Source organism: Cebus imitator, unplaced genomic scaffold (assembly GCF_001604975.1).
Source record: "Cebus imitator isolate Cc_AM_T3 unplaced genomic scaffold, Cebus_imitator-1.0 Scaffold81, whole genome shotgun sequence".
Classification (NCBI taxonomy): Eukaryota; Metazoa; Chordata; class Mammalia; order Primates; family Cebidae; genus Cebus; species Cebus imitator.
The window spans coordinates 5,917,639-5,945,441 of NW_016107396.1; positions in this window are offsets into that span (position 1 = coordinate 5,917,639).

Here is a 27,803-nt window from a genome sequence, read left to right on the forward strand (position 1 = left end):
CTGAAATCTTGGCTCCCAGATATTTTCAAGGCTTTCATTCTCATGCTGTCCATAGATAGGAGACATCTTCCCTGATAAAACCAATAGAAAAAAACCATTCATTTGGCACCATAATTCACTACCTCCTTGTCCTGAATTTTTAATTCTGCATAGTATTTATTACCACTGCACATGACTTATATTTGTTTAATGTCTGGCATCCAGAATATAAGCTACAAAGAACAGATCTCTGTTTTGTTCAAAGACTAAAATAGCATCCAACATATAATACTGTACATGCAGGTGCTCAATTAATCATTTTTAAATGTATCAATGGTCTTTAAGATATCAGTTTTTATTTATATTCCTCTATCTAATAAAGCAAATATTATTAGTTATGAGTGTAATCTACAATCCCTGTCCCTAAGGTTCAGTTAAGCTATTGTTAAATTACTAAAAATGTTGCCCATACATTTTATTTTTCCTGATGCAATCATCCTATAAAGAATGTTTCTCATAATCATGCCAAACTGATGTATGCTACTAGAACAAGAGTATCTTGATGAGTGTCTATAACTTTGTAGTCATATCCAAATGAATTAGTAAAGTTCTAGTTTTATTCAAATGCATGGGACACCTCAATTTATCTCATTCCATCATCTAAACTAAAAGTCATTCATAGAGACAGAATTGTACATGTGTACATGTATTATAGAGAGAGAGTTTAGAGATTAGTATAGACTTACATATTTCCATTGTAAATATTAAGTAATTAAATATATTATATATGACTATATTATAAATAATAATTAATAAATACATTTCTCTCTCTTTTTGGTCTTCCATTTCTGCATGGGTATGATGAAGAGGGATGTGCTTCTCTATTAAAATACAAATCTTTAAAACCTTGAAATCTCAGTGTAAATTCTACATATTCCAGGAAAGGCAGAGTTTAACTTAAATACAGTTTTCCAAGGTAATTTTTCCTCTCAGAAATTGGTACTTAATGGTTATTGCTTCCTTATAAGTGTCATATAATTCCTGGGAACTCCTCACAAGATTTTTTCCAATTTAGTCATTTTTATAATTAAATTTTCTGTTGAAATTCTTGGGTTTTGCTATCAGCTGCCAACTATACTGCATTTCAAGAATACATTATCAGTAAAAAAGCAAAACTGACTCTAAGATAATCACTACCCTCTTCCAAAACAAAAAAATGTAAGAATGTATTACAGGGTAGCTCCCAAAATATACTCTTCACATCAGAACCCTGGGCTCTGCATGTTAAAACATAAAACCTGATCAATAGATTCCCAGAAGACGTTACTAAGCAACACTGGACTTCTGGCTCTGGGAATCACATGGGCTCAAGTGTTATGAGACCATTAAAAGCACTATTTGAGGAATGAAATAACTCACAGGTTCTAGATTATAGATAGCTGTCCTTTGAAATGGTATTTTAAAATTTAAGAAAGTTAGGAAATATTTTATCCTCCAATAAAAACTAAGCAAAACAAAAATCTTATGATAAAATAGGATGGAAAAAAACCCTTTATATTTGTCTAAGTAATTTGATTACTTTGGAACTCATGTTGTGAAAAAAAAAAAAAACACTAATAAAATAATTAAAGGTACAGCTGTTCTGGCCATACAGTTCTTAGGCTGCATTCCTACAAGCTGAATCAAAAACAAAAAACAAAAATTCTGTTGATAAAGTCCCTTGCTTCCTTCCATCCCCTTTGATATTGTTTCCCCCAATATGTTTCCTATGGGGTCAGTGCTTCATTTTTTCTATCACATTCAAAAATCATTCCTACAGGATTTTGTAGCATATTAAATTTAAAACGTTTCGATTTGTTTCCATTCATACTTTTCCTGGTTTCATTTCTTCCCAACTTATTTAGCTATCTAGAATAATTTTCCCAGTGTGTCTTCCTCAGCATTAATACCATCTCCCTCATTAGGCTGATTTCAATACTCCACCCTCTACCCCCATGACTTCTAAAGAGGTTACAAGAAAGCCACATCAAAGGATCTTTGAAATAATAGAAAATGTTTTCCTTTGAATATATCTACTTCATTCAGGCATCCATTCAACAAATGAGCCTACTAGGTATGAGGTTCTAAACTTTGCACTGTGAAGCATAATAAGCTCACAAAAGACACGGTCTCTCCACATAAGAGTTTATACTCATGTAGAAGAGAAAAATGCTTAAACTCTATCTTAAGCGCAGTGTAAGGTAAGAGTTATGTAACTGGTACAAACTAGTTATTTAAAAGGTGCAGAGGAAAACTAAATTTCTTCTAGCTGGGATAACTATGAACAGTATCAAAGAAGAGACGAACTTTCAGTTTAGGCTTAAAGGAGTGATAGACTTTGAGGACAACACAGTGTAGCTGAGGGAACCAGAGACACAAGATGAGAAATTGCCAATTTCAGTGTCCAAAGAAGGGTGACTAATCCACAATGATTCAGGCCTGAGTCATGATCTATGGTGTTGGAATAAAAAGGATGGACAAGAGTGAAGCAAATAGCAAAACTCCAGGCAAGTAGATTGGGATTTAGTACAGAATAGTAGTATTCAAACATTCTTTTGTTCATAAACCCTAAATAATGTTGAAAACTGGATACCCCTTCACATAGTTTTAACATCTAAAGTAGTCATGATAAATTTGAATATTTGCAAAAAATACGATTTCTGGAAAATAGAATATGTTGGTTTTTAAAATAAAGTTGTTGCATCACTCTTTTACACATATACAGTAGAACCAAGTGTACTTTGTTCTCTACTAGAACCTACATATACTTTGACATATGTCAACTATCATTGATTTACATAAAGGTAGATAGGCTTGTATTTAAGTTTTACATTGCTAGTATTTTTGTAGAACTTATTTTGATCCCACCTCCACAACATAATTTTACTTCCTCTATTTGTATGTTTGGAAGTCTTGTGTTACTATAACATTTCTCTGACAAAAAGTATATAAATAGATAGTAATGACATCTATTTTCCTCATCCTTAAAGTCTTTAATATTAAAATAAATGTTATACATTGAGTTTTTAATGCTAATAATAGTATGAAATTTAGCAAAAAACCGTATTTACAAATTTTGACAAAAGCTATTAAACATAAACCTTTTTTGGAAATTACTCTCAATGTGATAGATGAAACAGGTTTTTTCAGTTGGTATATTATTACATAAATAAACATCATTTTTGCTAGGATAAAGCAGGGCATATCATAATTCTATCTTATTTTCACTTTTATAAACGTAGCATTACAAAAAGTTGTTCCTAAAATAAGGAAATGAGAATGGGAAGGTTATTTTTGTAGAAATGTCACAAAATTCTTTGAACTCAGTCAGCATTTCATGCCAAAAATCACATGGTGATCTATCATCAAAAATTATTTTAATGATCTACCAGCTGACAACAAGATTAGGTTTTCCTTCAGTTTTGTTGAAACATAGGAAACCACCTGCCTTGGGGGAGGGTGGGGAAGATGAGGGAGATCTAATCAGGTAAAAAATTCCTGTGACCCACTACAAAAATTACAGAGAAGGAACCAAAGGAAACGTTCATTCATTTGTGTTCAAAATGGAAAGGAGATTCTCCAATCCCTTTCCCTCACACGAACGGAAAACAATGTCAGCTGCAGCAATAACAGCAGCAGCTGCACAGTCATTGTAAATATAAGCAATAACGTGTAAATATAAGCAATAAGCATTTGAATGCTTAAAATAGTGGCAATTAAATAGCATATTTGAACCATCTTTATAATTCCATATAGGATAAAACCAGATATATTGAAAAAAAGGAAAAAGAGACTTCATGAAAACAATTACATTAAATAGAAAATATATTTTTATAACTTTTAAAAGTTTTTTGCAATTTTTAACTTAGGTCTCTTCCAGGAAAACATAAATCACGTAACTACTTTTTGCCATAAAAAGGCAACTTACAATGTGCAAACAAGATTCTTTTTGTTAAATTCATTCTTCCCTTCAGAACTACCATGAGAATTAAAAAGTAAAAGCAAACCAAAAGTCACATAGCTGAGTTGAGCCAAAGTAATTCTGAGATGTGCTTCAAATCTAGAGCTGACAATTTTTGAGTATACTGTATTTTAAAGTTGGCAAAATTACTCCTCTCTTCTTCCAAATAGAGAACAATGAAATTTGACTTGGACCAGTAGTCTCACAGACTCTTATTATTGTTTTTTAATTCAGACTAGTTTCCCACCCACCTAACTACCAGAATTGTCTTATTAAGGGTTAAGAGGTAGCATCTTTATTTGAGCATTTTTATAATATTTTAAATAAGACATAGACTTGCTAGAAAAAGTAAAATGAAGCAATATAGGAAAATTCTTCCAAAAAAGATAGCAAAGTATGTGAAAGAAATAAAATCATGAAGACATATGGCAGCATGCAAACTGATTTGCATTTTCTTCTATGCCAGTGTGCTAAGTTTTCCAAATTAAGAGCCCTCTGTGTTATCTTCCAATGAAGTGCTCCCAAATCTACCAACATAACCAATGTTATTGAATTTTCTTTGCAGAAACATATTAGGATTCGTATTATAGACTCTTCTAGATCTCTCAGTAAATCTCATTATTCAGGAGTAAGAAATTATGGGATGAAAAAGATTAGAATTCAGTTATTAACTAGTGCTTATTGAATCCATATTTTAGAAAATTGAAACTTTATCTGAACCAAAAAAGCAATACACAGTTGGTAATTTGGAACAGTAGTATCATTGTATAATTTTTTATACTCCTCTGTATTTTAATTTCTTAAAAGAAATAAAAGAACACTTAAGTAAAAAAGAAAGGAAACATAATATATTGGCTTCCCAATATCTGAACACATCTAACACAAAACATACACATTACACACACACACATACACATACAGATGGACATTTTAGTCACGGAAAATTATCCAAAAGTCATAGCTGAGGAGAAAAGAGTATGTTTAATCATAGATTGGGGAAGATAATTGATTTGACTTGATAAATTTTGAAATACTTTATCATAAACCATATCTAGGTCTGCGTCTGTCTATGAATTCATTTGACAAAATTCTAATTGCAGCATTGATTGATGTTTTATTATTAGAGAGACTCAAAATTGTTGTTCTGGGTTATACATGAAGAAGATGTTAAATAGATCAATATATGGGTGCTGAGAGAGATATTGGAATAATATACCTCTGGGGGATTCCCTCTTTAATTAATCTGTCTCTTACCTCTGGGGGATTCCCTCTTTAATTAATCTGTCTCTTTGCAAAGGGAATTGTGAAGAAATAAAAAGTTCTATATATCTAGCTATTATTCATTTGAATTGTGGAAAACTAAGAAAAATAAATTTGCCTTAAGTTCGTTTTAGATTAAATTCTAGTTGTTGAAAAACATTCAACAGTCTTAAAGTGCTCCGAAAAATGTCAAACAAATGAGTTATCTACTACAAAAATTATAGTTTTCCTAGAGACATTTAAGATACAAATGCTAAACAAAAGTGTGAATTAGACTAGAACAGAAAGAGTGGCACGATGTAACTAAGTTTTGGGTCTGATTTCAGCATAACCTTCAACAGATTACCCAATTTCATTTTCAAATTTCACAGCCTTAGTTCCCTTTAAAGAAACATATGCTATGAAAAAAAGAGTTACAGCTTGTCTTACAAAGAAGGAAATAAATATCCCATATCACAAAAGAGATTGCAAGGACTTTTCAGTGATTACTATGTTTTAGAAGCCTTAAAAAAAGATATGAATTTAATTAAGTAAAGCAGCTGTACATATTGACTGGCTCTACTGTCCCCTGTAAGCAGCCAGAATTCTTCTTTAATAATGTTCTGAAAAAATAACTTGGTTTCAATCTCCATGAAAATACATTTAGTCTTGTGTGTGTTTCTTGCTTAGCGCTCTCAAAACATTCGGCTTGGTGCCCTTCCAAATACTTTTTTAAACCCCACTGCTCCATGACATTGATGGATTTAAATACAGGGTGCTGGGAGCAAAAAGGAAGGTGTAGTGATTGAACACTACACATAGAATTTTCAAGGTAATTCAAACGAAAGCCTTAAATTAACCAATCCGAGATAATTCAGCATTTCGGAATTATTGCCAACAGTAAGGTTTGATTTCTTTCATCTATATTCATTTTTATTGTTGTTCATAATTTTTCATTAGTCATATTATAGCAAAAAACCCCAACTCTGATCATGTTTCACTGCAGTTATAATTCATGTATTTAATAATCCAAATCATGTGAATAGAACATAGGCACTAATTGAAAAATAGCTCAGACAATAACGTTAAATTTTTATGTGGGAGTAATTTCTAGCTGATAGCACACACTTCATGTATAACTCCAGACTCCCACCAAATCAAAGAGATGTCCCAGCAGGGGATGCTTGCTTAACAGAGAAAAGAATACTTTAATGACAGCACATAATGCATACCCCATGCACAGCTCACAGGGAAGTCTGATTTCTTTTAACCCCTTTAGATAACATTCACTGTCAAAGGATTTGTTGTTCTTGTATTCTTCTGAATTCCAAGAGTTTTCTTTTTATTTTTTATCCCCTTATGGATCTCAAATTACAGATTTTATATATGAATATCCTATAACTCTGCAGCAATTCTGAGCATTTAAATAATAAAAATATTTTGCCATGAGTTTTAACTTATACTAGTAATGTTTTGCTATCTATTTACTATTCAAATCTAAGGCCTGAAGTGAAGTTGAGGGTGGAAAATAAAATGGTCATTCTAAACTGAGGAGAGTTCAATTAAGACTATATTCCTAAACCAGATTGGCAAGGATAGCCAAGCTGCAAGAGCTTATTTAAAATGCCAGAATTATACAATATGTTGTCTTCTGTACCAGAATGACATCACTCACCCACGGTCAGGTCACATCAGCTCTGATCTGGGGCCTCCTTGAAAACCATTTCCTGATTGTAAAATAGCCGACTTGGAGATATGGATATCCTTTGCTATTATAAAGCAAAACTATTTTATCTTCAGTGAAAACTGGCAAGTAATGGAGTTTTGTATTTTAGTCCACCTTTGACACTCACACTACACTTTTTATCTCAGTATTGAAGCACTTGTGAAAATACATCATAGACACACCCCTAGTGTGAGGCAAACAGTACAGTCATTTGGCAGCCCTGTGAAAAAAGGTTACAAGAAAATTGGAAGAAGCTTATCCTTTGCATTTGTCTTTCTTCCAAGGAAAGACTTTTAGGTGTTTTCTGTCTTGTCCACTCACATTGTGTTTGCCATAATGGGGAACAAACATTATTTTGTGTGTTTTGCAGGCAGAACTGTAAAATTACTCCACTCAAACCAGAAATACCATATGACATTATTAAGTCACATCCTGCTCTTACTACTGCGTACACTGAATTGAACACACACACAGCCTTCAAAACTTAAAGTTACATTCTTAAATGGTGGCACGAAGTACTAAGAATTTTGGATTTTACTAAGGGTAGTGGTAGGATATATCTGTCAGAAACATCTTAGGTATGATCCTGATTGATGGTAGGGGATGACCAGGCCACTGAGAAGTAGTGCCACTGTGGTAATATGCCATGTTTAAGTGACTTCCCTTCACTGTCATTCCTGTTGCCATATGCTGTGGACCACTTCCTAGAGGCTATGTCCTTTGAGAACATCCTCTCTCCTTTCTCATACATCATCTTTCAAAGTAAGGAGAGAGAAAAATCAGAAAGTTACTACATAAATAAAATATATCTGAGCACACATTTTATTCCATGGGATGTTGTTTTAAAGAATTGAAATAAAATCTATCTAGGTCCTGGAGAGTATGAAGTATAACTCAGAGCAGTTGAGCACTTTCTGAGTTCAACCTTTTCTCAGTACAGACTTGTTCTTGTGTGGCTATCTCAAAATTTCTAATTCTTGTAAAATAAGGCTTGTTTTAATTCTTTACTTCAGCTCAAGTTGTCCTCCTACCTCTCCACTCCCTCCTCCATAGCACTTCTGCATTAAGACCATAAATATTTCCCTTCCTTCTTTCTTTTCTTCCTTACTTTCATCCTTCTCCTTTCTCTTCCACAGTATGATAGATGTAAGTCTAAGTTCCACTGGTAGAAAGATTAATAAGATGGAATTTGCCATTTTCTTCCCTTGCTGGTGTCAAATGACTCCTCAAGACTCCATAGACTTCCACAGCCACAGAATCTAAGGCAAAGCTAAGGTATTGAACCACAATTCTATTTGACTCACTATTGTTGAATACGATGTACCTGGCTCTTCGCTATACCCTGAGGATACAGAAATAAATACAATATATCTTTTCCCATATGACATAGTAGAAGAAGTAAGCATTTAATTAAAATAAATGCAGGAGGTTCTATAGAAAATTTACAGAAACATGTAGGAAATAAGTAGGGATCATGCATGGACTTCAGAAGAAGATGACTACTACTTGGTTTAAATCTTAACAAAGGAGAAGTGGCTAACTTGAGAATGATGAAGTAAGTGAGAGGGAACATACTGTGAATGAGCACTATCCTCAAAGGAGAACAAATGACTTGTAGAAGGAAAAAGAATACCATGATGCCAGAGCAGACAAACATAAGCAGTTTAATGCTACTAGCACAGGTCATAAACAGGTAATCCAGGGCTCAATTGTCCTGAAGACTTGCCTTATTGCCCTAATACAAATAAAGTTGAATTCTTTAGATGTGCCTTGTAGTTTCCCTAACTCCCTGTTTCTTCCACCCAGCACACTTCAATTATTTACCTATGTACGCCCTGCAGACAAGTGTTTTGCAAGCAGGGAATCTTGAAGGCAGGGAATAGACAGGGATGAGATTATAACCAGATTATGGAGGGTCTTAAAAATATAATAACACTTTGTGATTAAAACACCAAAAACAATGGCAACGAAAGCCAAAATAGACAAATAGGATCTAACTAAACTCCAGAACTTCTGCACAGCAAAAGAAACAATCATTAGAGTGAACCGGCAGCCAACAGAATGGGAAAAAATTTTTGCAATCTACCCATCTCACAAAGGGCTAATATCCAGAATCTACAAATAACTAAAGCAGATTTACAAGAAAACAAACAAACAAACCCATTCAAAAGTGGGTGAAGGATACAAAGAGACATTTTTCAAAAGAAGACATATATGAGGCCAACAAACAAATGAAAAAATGCTCATCACCAGTGGTCATTAGAAAAATGTAAATCAAAACCACATTGAGATACCATCTAACACCAGTTAGAATGGTGCTCATTAAAAAATCTGGAGACAACAGATGCTGGAGAGGATGTGGAGAAACAGGAGCACTTTTACACTGTTGGTGGGAGTGTAAATTAGTGCAACCACTGTGGAAGACAGTGTGGCGATTCCTCAAGGACCTAGAAATAGAAATTTCATTTGACCCAGCAATCCCATTACTGGGTATACATCCAAAGGATTATAAATAGTTTTATTATAAAGACACATGCACATGTGTGTTCACTGAGGCACTGTTTACAATAGCAAAGACCTGGATCCAACCCAAATGCCCATCAATGATAGACTGGACAAAGAAAATGTGGCACATATGCACCATGGAATACTATGTAGCCATAAAAAATGTTGAGTTCATGTCCTTTTTAGGGACATGGATGAATCTGGAAACCATCATTCTCAGCAAACTGAAATAAGAACAGAAAATCAAACACTGCATGTTCTCACTCATAGGTGGGTGTTGAACAATGAAAACACATGGACACAGAGAGGGGATCTTCACACACTGGGGTCTGTTGGGGGGTGCAGGGCTAGGGGAGGGACAGTGAGGGGGCAGGGAGGTTGGGGAGGGATAACACTGGGAGAAATGCCTGATGTAGGTGGCGAGGGGATGGAGACAGCAAACCACCATGGCATGTGTATACCTATGCAATGATCCTGCAAGATCTGCACATGTACCCCAGAATTTAAAGCACAATAAACATATATATACATATATATATACATATATGTATATATATATATATATAAAACAGTGGCTGGATTTTATATATATATATATATATATATATATATATATATATAAAAACAGTGGCTGGATTTTATAGATATATATATATAATAACAGTGGCTGCATTTTATATATATATATATATAAAACAGTGGCTGGATTTTATCTTCTAGACAGTGAAGAACTATTTTAGTCCATCTACTACATTATTGACAAAATGTTCTATCTCTTCTGTCCATGTGTGGACAGAAGAGATAGAACATTTTGTCAATTATGTAGTAGATGGACTAAAGATAGGGAGACCAGGCTGGGCACCACGGCTCATGCCCATAATCATAGCACTTTGGGGGGCTAAGGTGGGTGGATCACTTGAGTTCAGGAGTTCAAGACCACCCTGAGCAACATGGTGAAACCCCATCACAAAAAATACAAACAAAAATTAGCCAAGTGCAGTGTCACACACTATAGTCCCAGCTACTCAGGAGGCTGAGATGGATCACTTGAGGCTGGGAGCTTGAGGCTGCAGTGAACTGTGATCATGCCACTGCAATCCAGCCTAGGTAAAAAGTGACACCTTGTCTCCAAATAAATAAATAAATAAATAAATAAATAAAATAAGAAGACTAGGGCTCAACTAACTTTGCCTAGATAAGAAGAGAAAGATGTGGCTGGGACCTAAATTAAGGCACTGAGAGAAGACTTGTAGATGAGCATAGGGATTCAGGGAATGTTTTAGGGGTTAAATCTGGCAGAATACAATTGATGATGGGAGAGCAAAGGAGAGCCAAAGGGAAGAGAGAGTGGGAGAGTATCCCGGAAGTAGGGGTATCATGGATAAGTTCCTTAAGAGGAAAAAATGCAATATATTATACAGAAGCTAAGATAGTACAGGTCAAAGGGTAAAGGAATAAGTGGGAGAGGCAAGGGGGCATGTTTGCACACATCACTCCTGTAATGGTTAATCGTATGTTTCAACTTGGCTCAACTAAGGGGAGCCTCGATAGCTGGTAAACATTATTTCCTGGTGTGTCTATGAGGCTATTTCCAGAAGAGATTAACATGTGAATCAGTAGACTGAGTGAAGATCACCTTCACCAATAAGAGTGGTCATCATCCAATCTGTTGAGGGCCCAAATGGAACAAAAAGGTGGAGGAAGGATGAATTTTCTTTCTTTCTCTCACCTTAAGCTGGCATATCTATCTTCTCCTGCTCTCAGACATCAGAACTCTTGTTTCTCAGGCCTTCTGACTCAGACTGAATTACACCAGCTTTCCCGGATCTCTGGCTTGCGGATGACATATCATAGGACTTCATTGGCCTTCATATTTGCAAGAGCTAATTTCGATATTTTCTACTATATATCTATATATCCTATTGTCTCTGCTTCTCTGGAGGACCCTGACTAATGCAATTCCTTTGTGACTTAACAAAGCTAGCTTCCTCCAATTACTCTATGCTAACTTTCAACTTCCCCTTTTAATCTCTTTGTTCACCAGTTGTTACATAAGAACCTTGTGTCTCGCATTTAGCTTATTGCCAAATTGCCAGCCAGAATTCTGGCGAAACATATACCCATTTAAAATTAGCATATATAAACACATTCACTAATAGGGCAAAGTCTTATTCAGAATATAACCAAGAACAGCACCCCAGAGACTCTCACTGAATAAACTAAAGCACACCTAATATTTAAATAATTACTGTAAAAAAAGTCTTCTAAAGACCTCCACAAATACCCTATAATATTTTAACAGCTGAGTAATATGTAATAGCATGAACCTAATGCAACTTTCTACAGTGACAAAGTTCTCACTTAACTTATAATGGTAATAAATAGCCACATCTGATTAATATTACCACCCTACTAAAGAATCTGTTATGGTGTAAGAACAGAAAGTCAAATAGTTTCTACTTTATATTGAGGTTTCAATCCTAGCCAAAGAAAAATTAAAAGGGAGGTATTCAGAAGTTCATGTTGAATATAGCTTTATTTAACCATTACAAAGTTCATGGAAAGTACAGGAAGTGAACTACTTATTGCTTACACTGAAAGGAATACTTGATGTACTCAGCCTCCTCCCAGATAGATGTCTAAGCTTCAGAGAAAAGGAAATAAAGCAGATATTTCTAATACTAATTAGCTTGTGCTATATAAACACTTTATACTGAGAAAGGGCTTTATCATTCGAATTCAGAGACTCTTCAAATCTAAGGTCCTTATTACAGGGGATAACATTTGGCCATACCATTGTTTGATTTGTACTTTCAATGTTAATTTTCCTGACTGGGTTTCACGACTCTTGATTTCTGTACCATTCTCAGTGAGTAAGCATGTTATTTATACTATATATAATATTATGTGAATGTTACATATAATGTTATGTGAAACTATCATTAATATCCAGTTCTTTGAACAATGGTTATCCCTAGGAATTCTAACTATTGGCCCTCAGAAAGTGGAGGTACCTGCCTCATATTGCTAAACAGGCTTTTCATCTAGTGAAGAATGGCAAAATGTTGATTAGTATGACCTATAAAAGATCAAATTGCCCAGCCCTAAATTTTTCAGAAATGAAAAATATTTTTCAAGGCAGCCTTTTTCCTTTCACAGACAGTTCTATCAGTATTATTATAAATTCACATTTATTTATAAACTGTTGATACAATTTCATGTTTCTCTCAAAGTACTGGATATCTCTTGAGATAGTTGTTCAAGCTTATGTAATGCTAATGTTAACTACTGTCCTTTTATCTAAGCCAATGTCTTCACAAACTTGATCCTTAAATCTGTGAACTCTGGGCAGCCCTTGTCTTGTTACATGACTCTCAGTTTCCAGGTCAAGTCAGAAAAGCTAACATGAACAAGCATCTCTGTGTTTCCCTCATTTCTGGCAAGAACTTAGGAGGAAAAGAAAATGAGCAGGGTAAGATTAGAGTCCCTTTGAACCCCAATACGTTCTGGGACGCTGCTTGAGTGGAAGTGGCTTTGGATGATGATGTCATTTACACATCAACGTCTGTCTCTCTGTTATCATTGTTCCACAGGGACTGTTTCTGCTACAACTTCAAAAGGTCTTTATGGCATGCAAGTGTGTGCGAGCTATCAACAGCCAGTTTCCTTATTTGTCCTTTTCTCCCTTGGCTCTTTTTTTTTTTTTTTTTTTACGGGGTTTCGCCATGTTGGTCAGGCTGGTCTCGAACCCCTGTTCCGCCTGCCTCAGCCTCCCAAAGTGCTGGGATTACAGGTGTAAGCCAGCATGCCCGGATTTTTTTTTTTTTTTTTTTTTTTTTTTTTTTTTATTTTTTTTTTTTTTTCCTTGCTTATTACATTAACACAGACGAGCTTAGTTTGGTTCTAATCATGCTAGCACACTCTGCTGTACAGTGGTAATATCACAACATGCTCAGTACCCTCTGTGATATTGTGCATCTCAACATAGTTGCCTGTCCCAGCTAATTAATCTGGAACTGGTATACATCCTTCACTTATCCTTAGCAGTAATTTAGTCACCTTTCTTTTTGCTAGCCAATTGATCACGTCCTATAACTTTTTCTAACATAATTTTTGGATAGTTTTCCCAACACGATTCTTCAACATCAGATAGATGTCTTCACTTTGGTCTTTTTAACCACATATTATTTTGTCTTTTCTTTTTTTTGGGGGGGGGGGTGGAGATAGAGTCTTGCTCAAGTGCAGTGGCAATGATCTTGGCTCTCTGCAACCTCCGCCTCCTGCGTTCAAGCAATTTGGCTGTCTCAGCCTACTAAGTAGCTGGGATTACAGGCATGCACCACCCTGCCTGGCTAATTTTTGTATTTTTAGTAGAAATGGGGTTTTGCCATGTTGGCCAGGCTGATCTGGAACTACTGGCCTCAAGCAATCTGCCCTCCTTGGCCTCCCAAAGTGCTGGAATTACAGGTATGAGCCACCGTGCCTAGCCTATTTTGTCTACTGAATGGGATATATGACAACCAACTCACTTTCAGTTTCAAATCTTATTCTGTCCTCTCATTTTTTAGCTTCCCCATCCCATCCACTCTATTTAAGAAATTATTACTAGAAGAATGCCATAGCTGGATGTTTTGGAAAATTTTAAAACAAAATTTTCTTCTAATAATATCAAGAAAATAAAATTGAAAATTTTCCACTAAAAAGAGTAATGAGTAATGTCTTAGAAGCCTCACCTGCTAGAGGGTAATGAGAAGGATAGCCTGACTTATTGACATATTTTTGTTGCAAAAGAAAAAAATGTTATTGATAATACATATTGAATTTCTCAGATATATTATTATTTGAATATTAGAAAATAACTAGAATGAAGAATGCTGATCTTTCATTTGCCATTACTATAAACCATTAATAAATAGCTCTAAAAATAAAGTCATTCAGAGACAACAAACTGTACTTTGGTCTTCCTCCCTTTTATTTCTGTAAGATTGTGAGAAAAATGAAGATGAAGAGATTAAGATGCTATAAGACATGTTAGGACAATGGAACCATTCTGGATTTCCAAAGTACATTTCCTAGACCCAACATTACCAGAGTCTCATAATAGGGATGGAGATCTTTATTAGAGATCTCGTAATAGGACAGACCAAGACATAGCTCCCTCTGGAATAAGGTAAGCCTACATAGAACAGTAGCATATCTATGTTTTATATATCAACTTCAAAAATAAGAAGTTCTTTAATGCTGTATGTTTTGTTAATATTTAGCATATTATTGAACATTGTACATTGTTCATTTTAAACAAATGAGCTTCAATGAGTAACTTTCCATACTACTTGTTTTGAAGATGTAAAATATATAACAAACTACAATGCATAAAAAATTATTATATCAAACATCACAAACAGGCAGTGGCTTTGTTGCTGAGTGAGCTAGAAAGGCCTCTGCTCCAAGTCTGACTATGCCAGATGAAACCAATCTGAATAGGAGACAAAGATGTTTCCTTTCCTCTTCCTGGAAAATCATTATAGTCCATCTGCTAAGCTTTCTCATCTCTAGTTGAATAAATGTGATTTCCAGTTTTTTACTTGCCCTGTTAACAAAACATACAGCATTAAAGAACCTCTTGTTTTTGAAGTCACACAACCAAGTATAGTACAATTATTTCATTTACCAGTAAAACCTCAAATTTTTAGCAGAGATATTAATAGAATTATACAGGCTAAAAAGGTTAATATCAAGTCACTTATAATAAAAAGAGGCAATAAAAATGTTAGCAATACTAAGACCTAATCAGAACTATCTAAGACGATACATATGCAGAGGCTGAAAACATTCTTGGCTCAAAATTTGACTAACCTCTCCCCTCCTCCACTTGAAACAGCTCGCAAAAATATGTATTAAACTAAGAAGAGATTGAATATCCTTTGCTTCTTCTTGGCTTGGTAAAATTAAATAGCTTTCATGTTAACAAAAAGTACTTTTCAATTATTCTGCAAATATATAGTTTTTAATTAAGGCATTTAAATCAAAATAGACAACTGAAGGATGATCTGAATTATAGCTAGGAATATTTCAGATCCAAAGCAGTTAGAATACAGTTACCTACCTACAAAATAATTATAAACTTCTCAACTGACATGATTTATTCTTCATCTATAAATCTGAATTCAAATGCAAACATACCTCCAAGTATAACAATAATAATAAAGTAACTTTAGGGAAGAATTCCAACACTAAAACAAAAGGATGAGGAGTAAAGAAATGAAAGCAAAAGTTTAATAGAAAGTTAGCTATTTCTTAAAACTGCAATGGTACTTTACATTAACAGAATATATTTTGATAAGAATCTTGGCCCCAGGCAAATTGAACCATGAAAAATCAGCTCCCTGAGTGTTCCTGTCAGAGACCAGTGATGGAGGGATCCCTGTAAATTCTTAATCTGCCTTTTTTCAGAGCAGGACAATATAGCTCTACTGAAAGGAAGGTCGAGCTGCTGAACCTCCACAGTAGGTAACCCAGAAAGCAATCAAGCTGAGCTGGCAGGGAGTAGATTCCAACAGAATTCTGTAGTGAGGTCTTTTCTCTTCCTCTGCAGGTACCATACAGAAAGGAAGATTCCTAGGACTTGTGGCTTAATTTCTCTGGCTACCGCACTAATCGCACGCATCCCGTAATTACTGTCTTTCTTTCTTCCTCCAGACTGTCATTCTTCTGTCTTTTAGCTCCATCCCACAGGCAGACACTGTCTACACAAAGGGCCAAGCTAGTTAGCCAGCCACCTGAGGGAACTCAGTGGCTCCACTGTGCTCCCTGTGCCTTCTTTTTTCCTTTTTCTTCTTCACTTATCACCCCTGCCATTCTTTCTAGTGAAGAATATTTAATTTGCATTCTTTCCCAGCTAAAGCAGAGTTAAGAAAATTGCTTCATTAAAAAAGACTCCTATGCAGAAAAGCTGAAGAAATCTGTGCACTAAGTCTGGGCTCCTAAAAACAACAACAACAACAAATGCATAGATCTCTCAGGTACCACCAGGATACCACAAAGAAGTGCCCCAGGCAGCCCACAGGGACATCAGAGCTGCCATGGCTGTGCTTTAAACATTTTTACAGGTGTGTGACCTGGAACTTTCTCCCTGGACTGGGCACTGGAAGACTTTTCATACAGATTTATGGCTTTTCAATGATCACAAATGAGGTTACTGAGAAATCTCTAGTCAAACTAGCTACGAAGCGATAACCACTCGTGACTATAAAATTTAACAGCAGTGAGGCTTGTTCCTTGTGCATCAAGCTTGATTTGCTTTTCTGTGTGTCATGAGTATTCTTCTCAGTCAGTGTAAATAAAGAGACAAACAAAAGAATATTCAAAAGGTTCTGACTTGGAAAGCCATACATATCTTTTGGTGTGTCTTTCTAGGACCCTGGGGTAGGTGTGCTAACCACTTATGTAAAAGATTGATTGGTTTCCAGACCTGGAGCATCTGGAGGCATTGTGGAGACAGTTTATGGTCGCCCTGGAGGTGTAAAGCACCTCCTACCATGCTGAGGTGACCCCATTGGTAAAGTGTTAATTGGCTCTGAAGGGAGCCTCATCTGGTCAATCCAGATGGAGATGCAGATTTATTTCCCTAGATTGAAAATACCACAGAAATGCCAAGCCACCTTCTGAGAAGGATGGAACTGATGCTAGGCAATAACAGATTGTCGATGTAATGAAAGGTTAAAGAGCAATCAAATGACTTGTACTTCCCCCATTTACTATAACGAACAAAGCTGAAGTGTTCACAGAGCATAAAAGCAATTTAACTTATCTGTTTTGTTTAACTAAATATATATACACACACACATATACATATATTTAATGCCCAGGTCAATCAATTCTTGGGTTATGGGCAAAATTATTGAGTATATTTAATCATTATAAATAAATCAGAAGGAAAAATGATGTTTACCCAAGTAGTTTAATTCACACTAAACACCTCCTGTATGCTTTAAGTCTCTAGAGCTCTCTTACAACACATATGTACCTCAGGAAGACTTATTAAAGTGCATTAACTCTGTTTCTCCTAAAACCAAGCCTAAGAATTAATGAGCAATCGTTTCTCAATTATAAATATTGTTAGTTTTTATTAAGTATCTGGATTCTCTGGTGTGGGGAAATGTATTAGAAGATATCTGCTACAACATCATGAATGTAAAGCAGTAACAATAAAATGTTATAACTGGTGCTTGCTCAGTATATAGAAGCTGTCATCCTTATGTTGAAGAATAAATTAGAAAATAGGTAAAGATTTTAGAAAATATAAAAATATGTCCTCTTCCATTGAGAGCACCTTTCTTCAGCTAAGGAATCTCATTATGGCCAGAAGTTCAATTATGACAACTCATAACTATTATTTATTGTTTGTTAGTCACTATACTCAGTATTTTCTGCAGGTTGATGAAACCTCCAGCTTCACAACCACCCTGCAGAGTAGCTTTTATTTGCCTAGTTTGGCTACCTAAATCTCTAACATCTTTAGAAAGTATAAAAACATTATCTTAAATATTTATATATTAAATTTAAATAATTTATTTTTCTGGATTGCAGACTCACATTACTTATGATTGTGTGATTGTACAAATAGATGGCTGCTTTTGCATTTTAACACCAGACTGAACACATGGGAAAGGAGCCACAAGTTTAATCTTTACTTAGGTGAGTTGTGAACAATACTCACAAAGAATAAGCTACAATTGGCTCTTGGAGACAGATGGGATCAGCTACCACAAAAAGAATAGGGACAAGTTGGGACACAAAAACCCCTACTATCCCTTTGACCCCTTTGATGTTCTCTGGACTACAGCTTCAATTTACACACTGAAAGGGCCGGTACAATCATTTCTGTTACGGCTGCTTCAGTATGCTTAAGGAAGGGTGGGAAGGAAATTTTCCTTACCTTGACTATTTCACTCAAAAGAAAAACTGTTTGGGGAAGGTGCTTGCTTAAAAAAATGATATGAAAACTTGAGCAGTGTGCTAGATTCACCACAGAGGTTTAATTATTTGGTATTCTGGTTGTTCATGTGAATAAAAAATATGTTTGACATATTTTCTCACTAGACAGTCTCAAAAACAGCTTAATGACTAAGAAATGGTACCAATGCAAGCTGCATTTCTTTTCTCTTCATTCTTGCAAACAGGAACTCATTTTTAAGAAACAGTTTTGCTTTTGTTTTTGCCCCAGACATAAAGTATTGCTTCATTCTCCTAAGCATTCCTTGGAAAATAAGTGTTTAATATCTAGTTGAGTTTTCTTTATAACTGAAGATTATACCCGATAAAGTCAACATTTTTAAAAGCAGTTTTGATCAAGAGTGTCCTTAAATGTTCACCTGAATAACTGATTTTAAAAATTAACTTATTAAGTAAGAACAAGAAAATGTCTACATATAATCAGTCATATCCCTTATAAAGGATTTCTAAATTAAAACTGTATAAGCTGAATCTAATTATGTAAATGAAATAATTCAGTTTTATGTCTTTTACTAAAGGTCTGATTTTGATTGTGGGGGAATCTTAAACATTATATTTCACTATCTTTGATCAATCCACAGTAGAGTTTAAGCAATCATTGTCACCCACAAAATAAAACAAAATAAATAAAATGTGTTACAGAAACTTATAATAATATGTGCTGTATAATTAATATTCAACATTCAGTGGATTAAGTTCTTATTGTTTTATCTGTAAAAAGATGATGTGAAATAAAATAATTCCTTCATTTTATGAGAACAATTTTTGGGACATGGCATAGCAATCATTGATCAAGGTTTTACCAGAGACATGGCACTAGTTACAATACTTTTAAAAACAAGCCCTGGAATGAAAGGATATCCTGTGTTCATGGATTGTAAGAATTAATATTTTTTTAATGGTAATGCTACTCAAAGCTATCTATGGATTCAGTGCAATCCCTATCTGATTATCAAAGACATTTTTCACAGAAATAGAAGAAAACAATTCTAAAATGTGTATAGAACCACAAAAGACCCCAAAGTATCTAAAGCAATCTTGATCAAAAAGAACAAAGCCAGAGGTATCACACCTCCTGACTTTAAAATATACCACAAAACTTTAGTAATCAGTATAGCATTGTACTGGTGTAAAAACAGACACATAGACCAATTGAACGGAATAGAGAGCCTATAAACAAATCTATGCATTTATGGTCAATTGATATTTGACAAAGCTTTCAAGTATACATATAAATACATATGGGAAAGGATACATACATATGGGAAAAGGACTGTTTCTTCAATGAAGGGTTTTTGGACAAATGGATATCCACATGCAGAATGAAATTAGACCCTTATCTCACACCATATACAAAAATCAATTCAAAATGGATTAAAAACTTAAATATAAGACCTGAAACTTTAAAACCCCCAGAAGATAGGGGAATCCTCCACAGAAAGACATGAACATAAAAATGTTAAAATCATAGAAACAGAGAGTAGAATGGTGATTACTAGAGTCTAGCAGAGGGGTTTGGGGAAATATTGGTCAAAGGATACAAAATGTTCTTAGGTAGGAGGAACAAGTTTAAAAGATTTATTATCTAACATAGTTACTATAGTTAATAACAATATATGATATTCTTAAATGTCACAAAGATCAGCTATCAGTTTTAGATGGTCTCACCACAAAAAAAAATGATGTGTGTGAGCGGATATATACGTGAATTAGCTTGATTTAGCCGTTTCACAAGGTATACATATTTCAAAACATCATATTGTACATAATAAATATACGCAATTATTATTTGTCAATTAAAATATTTAATTAATTATTTTAAAATAAAATAACCAAGCTCTGAAACACATTACGCTGCTTTTAAAGTTTTTCATTGCACACCTCAAGCAAGGGAATTCAAGGCAAAGATCATTTTTCTTTTACCTTTGAAATAAATATTCTTTTAAAATTTTCTATAATCATTCTACCAATACAGCTTTAATCTTTTGTCCTTATGAAAATGTATACTGCATTTTAAAAATAATTATTTACATTCACTTTTTTATCATTTGATCACTTATTATTGAATTGCCTTCTATAGGGAACCCAATACATAATATTTAATTTAATCATGAGTTCACAGAATCAAACATCATCATCTCCTAGTCATTATCTCTTATCATTATCTCAACATCATTATTTTTAGTCACGCATTTTGCACGGCTATTAACGAATTATTAAAGTTTTCTTATGGTGTGTCATTCTAAAATACTGAATTATTATGTATGATCCAACCAGTCCAGCAGCCCAGAGAGAGACATTAAAAGAAAATTGGATATAGGGTTTGTTTGTCTTTTAACATTCCAGTTCAGATCTTAGTATGTTTTTTGTTTGTGATAGTATAATTTTGAAGAAGATTCTTTATATATGGAACTAAGGTAAATCCATATATCCAAAAATATTCAGGGACAGAACAACATGGCCGAATAGAAGGTTCTACCCATCATCCCCTATATCAGGACACCAATTTAACAACCATCTACACACACAAAATAGAAACTTCATAAGAACCAAAACTCAGATGAGCACTCACAGCACCTGGTCTTAACTTCATACTGCTGAAAGAGGCACTGAAGAAGTAGGAAAAACAGTCTTGAGTCTCCAGCACCACTTCTTCTACATCCCTCTCAGCATCAGTGGCTTGGTGCAGAGTGATGTTATGCACTGGGGAGAGGGAGAACACAGCAATTTTAAGGCATTGAACTCCCCTGTTAAAGCAGAAAACAAAGCCAGACCAAATTCAAGCTAATGCCCTCCCAGGGAGGAAGCATTTAAACCAGCTCTGAGGAGAATCGCCATCCCAGTGGTCTGAACTTGAGTTCTGCAAGTCTTATCATTATGGGCTAAAGTGCTCTGGAGCTCTAACTAAACTTGAAAGGCAATCTAGGCAACAAGGCCTGCAATGCCTAAGTGAATCCTAGTGCCACCCCTAGCCAGTGGACTGGGGCAAGCTCAGCTTACCAAGACACCAGCAGAGGGCAGCTAAGAGAGTTCTGGCACTACCTCTCCCATAACCCCAGGGTATGCAGCTTGTGGCTCCAAAAACAACCCCTTCCCTCTACTTGTGGAGAGGAAAGGGAACAGTGGGGAGGACTGCATCTTGCATCTTGAATATCAGCTCAGCCACAGCAGGATAGGGCACCAGAGTCAGGAGGTCTTCTTTCCGGGCTGTTGCTTCCAAACATTTTTAGACATGCCATGGGCCAGAAAGGAACCTGCTTCCTTGAAGAAAAGAAACCAGTCCTGGCAGGATTCATTACTTGCTGACTGAGGAGACCTTTGGCCCTGAATAGCCAGCAGCAATACCGAGGTACTATATAGATGGCCTTGAGGGAGACTTAGAGACTTGCTGGCTTTAGGTGAGAGCACATTCCCAGCTGTAGTGGCTATGGGGTAAGACAACTTCCTCTTGAGAAAATGGAGGGAAAAGTAAAAGGTACTTAGTATTTTACTTTAGGTACCAGCACAACCACAGAGGGATAAAGCACCAAGTGAGCTCTTGGGTTCTACAATTCCAGAACATGGATCATAGATGGCACTTCTGGACCTGCCCTGGGCCAGATAGGAGCCCACTTCCCTGAAGGGAAAATCCCAGGATGGAAAGCATTCACCAGGAGCTGACTGAAGAGCACTTGGAGCTTAAGGGAACATCAGCTATAGTCTAGTAGTACTTTCCATGGGCCTGTGGTGGTGGTGGCCACAGTGAGGCTCCTCTGCCTTTGGAAAGTGGATGGAAGATTGAGAAGAACTACATCTCGTGGTATGAGTGCCAGCTCAGACTAAGTATACTAGAACATCAGAGGGACTTCTGAGGTTTTCCGCTCTAGTCCTAGGCTCCCAGATAGCACCTCTGGATGCACCCAAGACCTAAAAAACTTTGCCACCCTGAAGAAAAGGATACAGCACTGACTGGCTTTGCTACCTGCTGATTGTAGGGCCCCAAGGCCTTGAGTGAATGTAGGGGATAGCCAGGGAGTAGTTATAGGAGACCCTGGGCAAGAACCGGTGCTATGTTGGATTCAGGTCTGACCCAGCACAATCTTAGTATTGGTGGCCACAGGGATGCTTACGTCATTTTGCTGCCTGGTTCAGGTGGCTCAGAACAGAAAGAGATATTTTATTTGTTCAGGAGAAAGAAAGGGAAGAGAACAAGAGTCTCTGCCTGGTAATCCAGATATTCTTCTGGATCTTGTCCAAGACCATCAAGGTGGTATTTCGATAAGCCCACAAGAACCACGATGTTAATGACGTTAGGGTGCTCCCGAAAGCAGATACAGCTTAGATCACAATACTCAACTCCTTTTGCATACCTGGAAAGCCTTCTCAAAAAAGATGGGTACAAATAAGCCCAGACTGAGAAGACAACAATAAATACCTAACGCGTCCATGCCCAGACACAGACAAACATCTACAAGTATCAAGACCATCCAGGAAAACATGACCTTACCAAATGAACTAATTACAGCACCAGAGACCAATACTGGAAAAACAAAGATAAGTGATCTTTTAGACAGAACATTTAAAATAGGTATTGTGCAGAAAATCAAAGAAATTAAGGATAACAAAAAGAGGGATTCAGAATTCTATTCAGACAAATTTAACAAAGAGATTAAAATATTTAAAAACAATCAGGCAGAAATTCTGGAGCTGAAAAATTCAAATGGCACATTAAAGAATGCATCAGTGTCTTTTAATAGCAAAATGGATGAACAGAAGAAAAAATTAGTGAGTGTGAAGACAGGGTACTTGAAAATACACAGTCAGAGGAGACAAAAGACAACAATTAAAAACAATGAAGCATGCCTACAGGATTTGGAAAATAGACTCAAAAAGATAAACACAAGATTTATTGGCCTTAAAGAGTGGAGAGTAGGTGGAGAAAGAGATGGGATAGAGTTTATTCAAACGGATAATAACAGAATGTCCCAAACCAAGAAAAAGGTATGAATATCCAAGTACAAGAAGGTTATAGAAAAGCAAGTAAATTTAACCCAAGAAGACTACCTCAGGCATTTAATAATCAAACTCTCAAAGGTCAAGGATAAAAAAAGGAAGCTAAAAGCAACAAGAGAAAAGAAACAACAAACAGTACAGCTTCAATACATTTGGTGGCAGAGTTTTCAGTGGAAACCTTACAGGCCAGGAGAGAGTGGCATAACATATTAAACTGCTTTTTAATTAACACTTTAAATATGTGTAGTATAGAATAGTATATCTGGCGATAATATCCTTCAAACATAAGGAGAAATAGACTTTCCCAGAGATAAACAAAAGCTGAGATATTTCATCAACATCAGACCTCTCCTGAAAGAAATGCTAAATGAAGTACTTCAATCAGAAAGAAAATGACATTATCAGCAATAAGAAATCATCTAAAGGTACAAAACTCACTGGTAATAGCAAATACATAGAAAAACACAGAATATTATAACACTGTAACTATGCTGTGTAAAATAAGTACTCTTAAGTAAAAAGAATAATAAACTAATAAAAGAACAACTACAACACTTTTTAAGAAATAGAAAGTACAATTGAAAGGTTAAAAAGCAGGGGATGAAGTAAGGCACGGAGTTTTTACCAGTTTCTATTTACTTATTTATTAACATGAACAGTGTTAAGTTGTTATCTTAAAATAATGGATCATAATGTAGCATTTGCAAGCCTCAGGGTAACCACGAACCAAAAACATAAAAACTGACATACAAGAAATAAAAAGCAAGAAACTAAACCATATCACCAGAGAAAATCACCTCCACTAAAAGGAAGACAGGAAGAAAAGGAAGAGAAGACCACAAAACAACCAGAAAACAAATAATAAAATGGCAGGAGCAAGTCCTTACTTATCAATAGCAATATTGAATGAAAATTGACTAAACTCTCCAATGAAAACACATAGAACAACTGAAGGAATTTTTTTTAAAAGATTCAATGATCTGTTCCCTACAAGAGAAACACTTCACATATAAAGACACACATAGATGAGAAATAAAGGAATGAAAAAAGACATTTCATGCCAATGGATCCACCAAAACAGCAGGAATAGCTATATTCATATCAGATAAAATAGATTTTAAGACGAAAATGGGTTGGTGCAGTAGAAATTGCGGTTTTTGCATTGCTGGAATTTGCGGTTTGATATTGGAATACATTCTTAAATAAATGTGGTTACGTTATATGTTATTTTAATGGCAACTTGCTTTTTTTGCTAATGACTTATTACTTGCTGTTTATTTTAGGCTACTGAAATTATGTTAGACAAAAAGCAAATTCAAGTGATTTTCTTATTCAAGCTCAAAATGGGTAATAAAGCAGAGGAGTCAACTCGCAACATCAACGATGCATTTGTTCCAGGAACTGCTAACAAACATACAGTGCTGTCGTGGTTCAAGAAGTTTTGTAAAGGAGATGAGAGCCTCAAAGTTGAGAAGCGTAGTGGCTGACCATGAGAAGTTGACAACGACTAGATGGGAGCAATCACAGGTGTTAAGCCTCTTACAACTACCCAAGATGTTGCCAAAGAACTCAAGGTTGGCCATTCTACAGTTGTTCAGCATTTGAAGCAACTTAGGTGAAAAAGCTTGCTTGATAAGTAGGTGCCTCATGAGCTGACCGAAAATTTTAAAAATTGTCATTTTGAAGTTTTACCTTCTCTTTTCCTATACATCAATGAACTATTTCTCAACCAGATTGTGACATGTGATGAAAAGTGGATTTTATATGAAAATTGGTGATGACCAGCTCAATGGTTGAACTGAGAAGCTTCAAAACACTTCCCAAAGCCAAACTTGCACCAAAAAAAGGACATGGTCACAGTTTGATGGTCTGCTGCCAGTCTGATCCACTACAGCTTTCTGAATCCTGGTGAAACCATCACATCTGAGAAGTACGCTCAGCAAATCAATGAGATGCACAAAAAACTGCAATGCCTGCAGGTGGCATTGATCAACAGAAAAGGCCCAATTCTTCTCCAGGACAATGCCCAGTCACACATCACAACCAAAATGCTTCAAAAGTTGAACAAATTGGGCTATGAAGTTTTACCTCATCTGCCATATTCACCTGATCTCTCACCAAGGAGCTACCACTTCTTCAGACATTGCAACAACATTTTGCAGGGAAAATGCTTCCACAACCAGCAGGATGAAGAAAATGCTTTCCAATAGTTCGTCAAATCCTAAAGCATGAATTTTTATGCTACAAGAAGAAACTTATGTTTCATTGGCAAAAATGTGTTGATTGTAATGGTTCCTATTTTGATTAACAAAGATGTGCTTGAACATAGTTATAATGATTTAAAATTCATATTCTGAAATTTGAATTACTTTTGCGCCAACCTAATAACAAGACAAAGAAGGTTACTATATAATGATAAAGGGGACAGACCAGGCAAGGTGGCTCATGACTGTAATCCCAGCACTTTGGAGGCTGAGGTGAGTGGATCACATGAGGTTAGAAGTTTGAGACCAGTCTGGCCAACATGGCAAAACTCTGTCTCTACTAAATTTACAAAAAATTATCCAGTGTGGGCACCTGTAATCCCAGCTGCTTGGGAGGCAGAGGCAAGGGAATTGCTTGAACTTGGGTGGGTGGGGTGGCAGAGGTTGCAATGCGCGATGATCATGCCACTGCACTACAACCTGGGTGATAGTGCAAGACTCTGCCTCAGAAAAAAAAAAAAAAAGATAAAGGAGTCAATTCAGCAAGAGGATATAACAACTGTAAATATATATGCACCCCAACACTGTAGCATTCATATATATAAAGTAAATACTATTAAGCTAAAATGAAACAGATCCCAATACAATAATACTTAGAGACTTTAACCACCATTTTTAGAATTAGGCAAATCACTGAGAGAGAAAAACTCAACAAAGAAACGTCAGACTTAATCTGCACGATAGATCAAGTGAATCCAACAGATACTTACCTAACATTTCACCCAGTGGCTGCAGAATATACATTGTTTTCCTCAGCACATGGATCATTCTAAAGGACAGACCATATATTAAGTCACAAAATAAATTTTAAAACATTTTATGAAATTGAAACAATACCAAGTATTTTCTCTGACCACAATGGACTAAAAGTAGAAATCAAAAACAAGAAGAATTTTGGAAACTACATAAACACATGGAAATTAAACAATATCCCCCGAATGATTAGTGAGTCAACAAAAGAATTAACAAGAAAATTGAAACATTTCTTGAAATAAATGATAATGGACATATACCATACTAAAACTTATGAAAAAGAATTAAAGCAGTGCTAAGAGGGAATTTCATAGCTAAAAGTGCTTATACCAAAAAAGAAGAAAAATTTCAAAGGATCAACCTTACAATGCATCTTAAAAAACTAGAAAAGCAAGAGAAAACCAAGCCTAAAATTAGTAGAAGAAAATAAATAATAAATATCAAAGCAGAAATTAAAATGTATTTCATTGAAACAAATGAAATTGAATGAAGAAAACAGTACAAAAGATCAATAAAATGAAAACCTGGACTGTATGAAAAGTTAAAATTGACAGAGCTTTAGCAAAACTGAGAAAAAAAGAAGATCCAAATAAAATTAGAGATGAAAAAGGAGATGTTACAACTGATACTGAAGAAATTCAAGGGATCATTAGTGGCAACTATGAGCAACAATATGTCAATAAAATGAAAAATGTAGGAGAAATAGATGAATGCTTAGACACATACAACCTACCAATATGAATCATAAAGAAACTGTGTATAGAACAATCATTCCTCCACATAACAAATTTATATATGACAGACCCACAGCTAGTATCATCCTAAATGGGGAAAAACTGAAAGCCCATCCTCTATGACCTGGAACACAACAAGGAAGCCCACTTTCACCACTGTTATTCAACATAGCACTGGAAGTCTTAGCCACAGCAATCAGACAATGGAAAGAAATACAGGGCATCAAAATTGAAAAGGAGAAAGTCAAATTATCACTGTGTGCAGATAATATTACCTTATACTTAGAAAAACCCAAAGGCTCCACAAAAAAACTATCAGAACTGATAAATTCAGTAAAGTTGTAGAATAAAAATCAACTTTAAAAAATCAGTAGCATTTCTATATGCCAACAGCAAACAATTTGAAAAAGAAATAAAAAATGTAATCCTATTTACAAGAGCCACAAATAAAATTAAATACCTAGGAATTGCCTTAACCAAAAAAAAGTAAAATAGCTCTACAATAAAAACTACAAAACACCAATGAAAGAAATTGAAGAGGACAGCAAAAAAAGGGAAAAATATTCCATGTTTATAGATTGGAGGAATCAAAATTG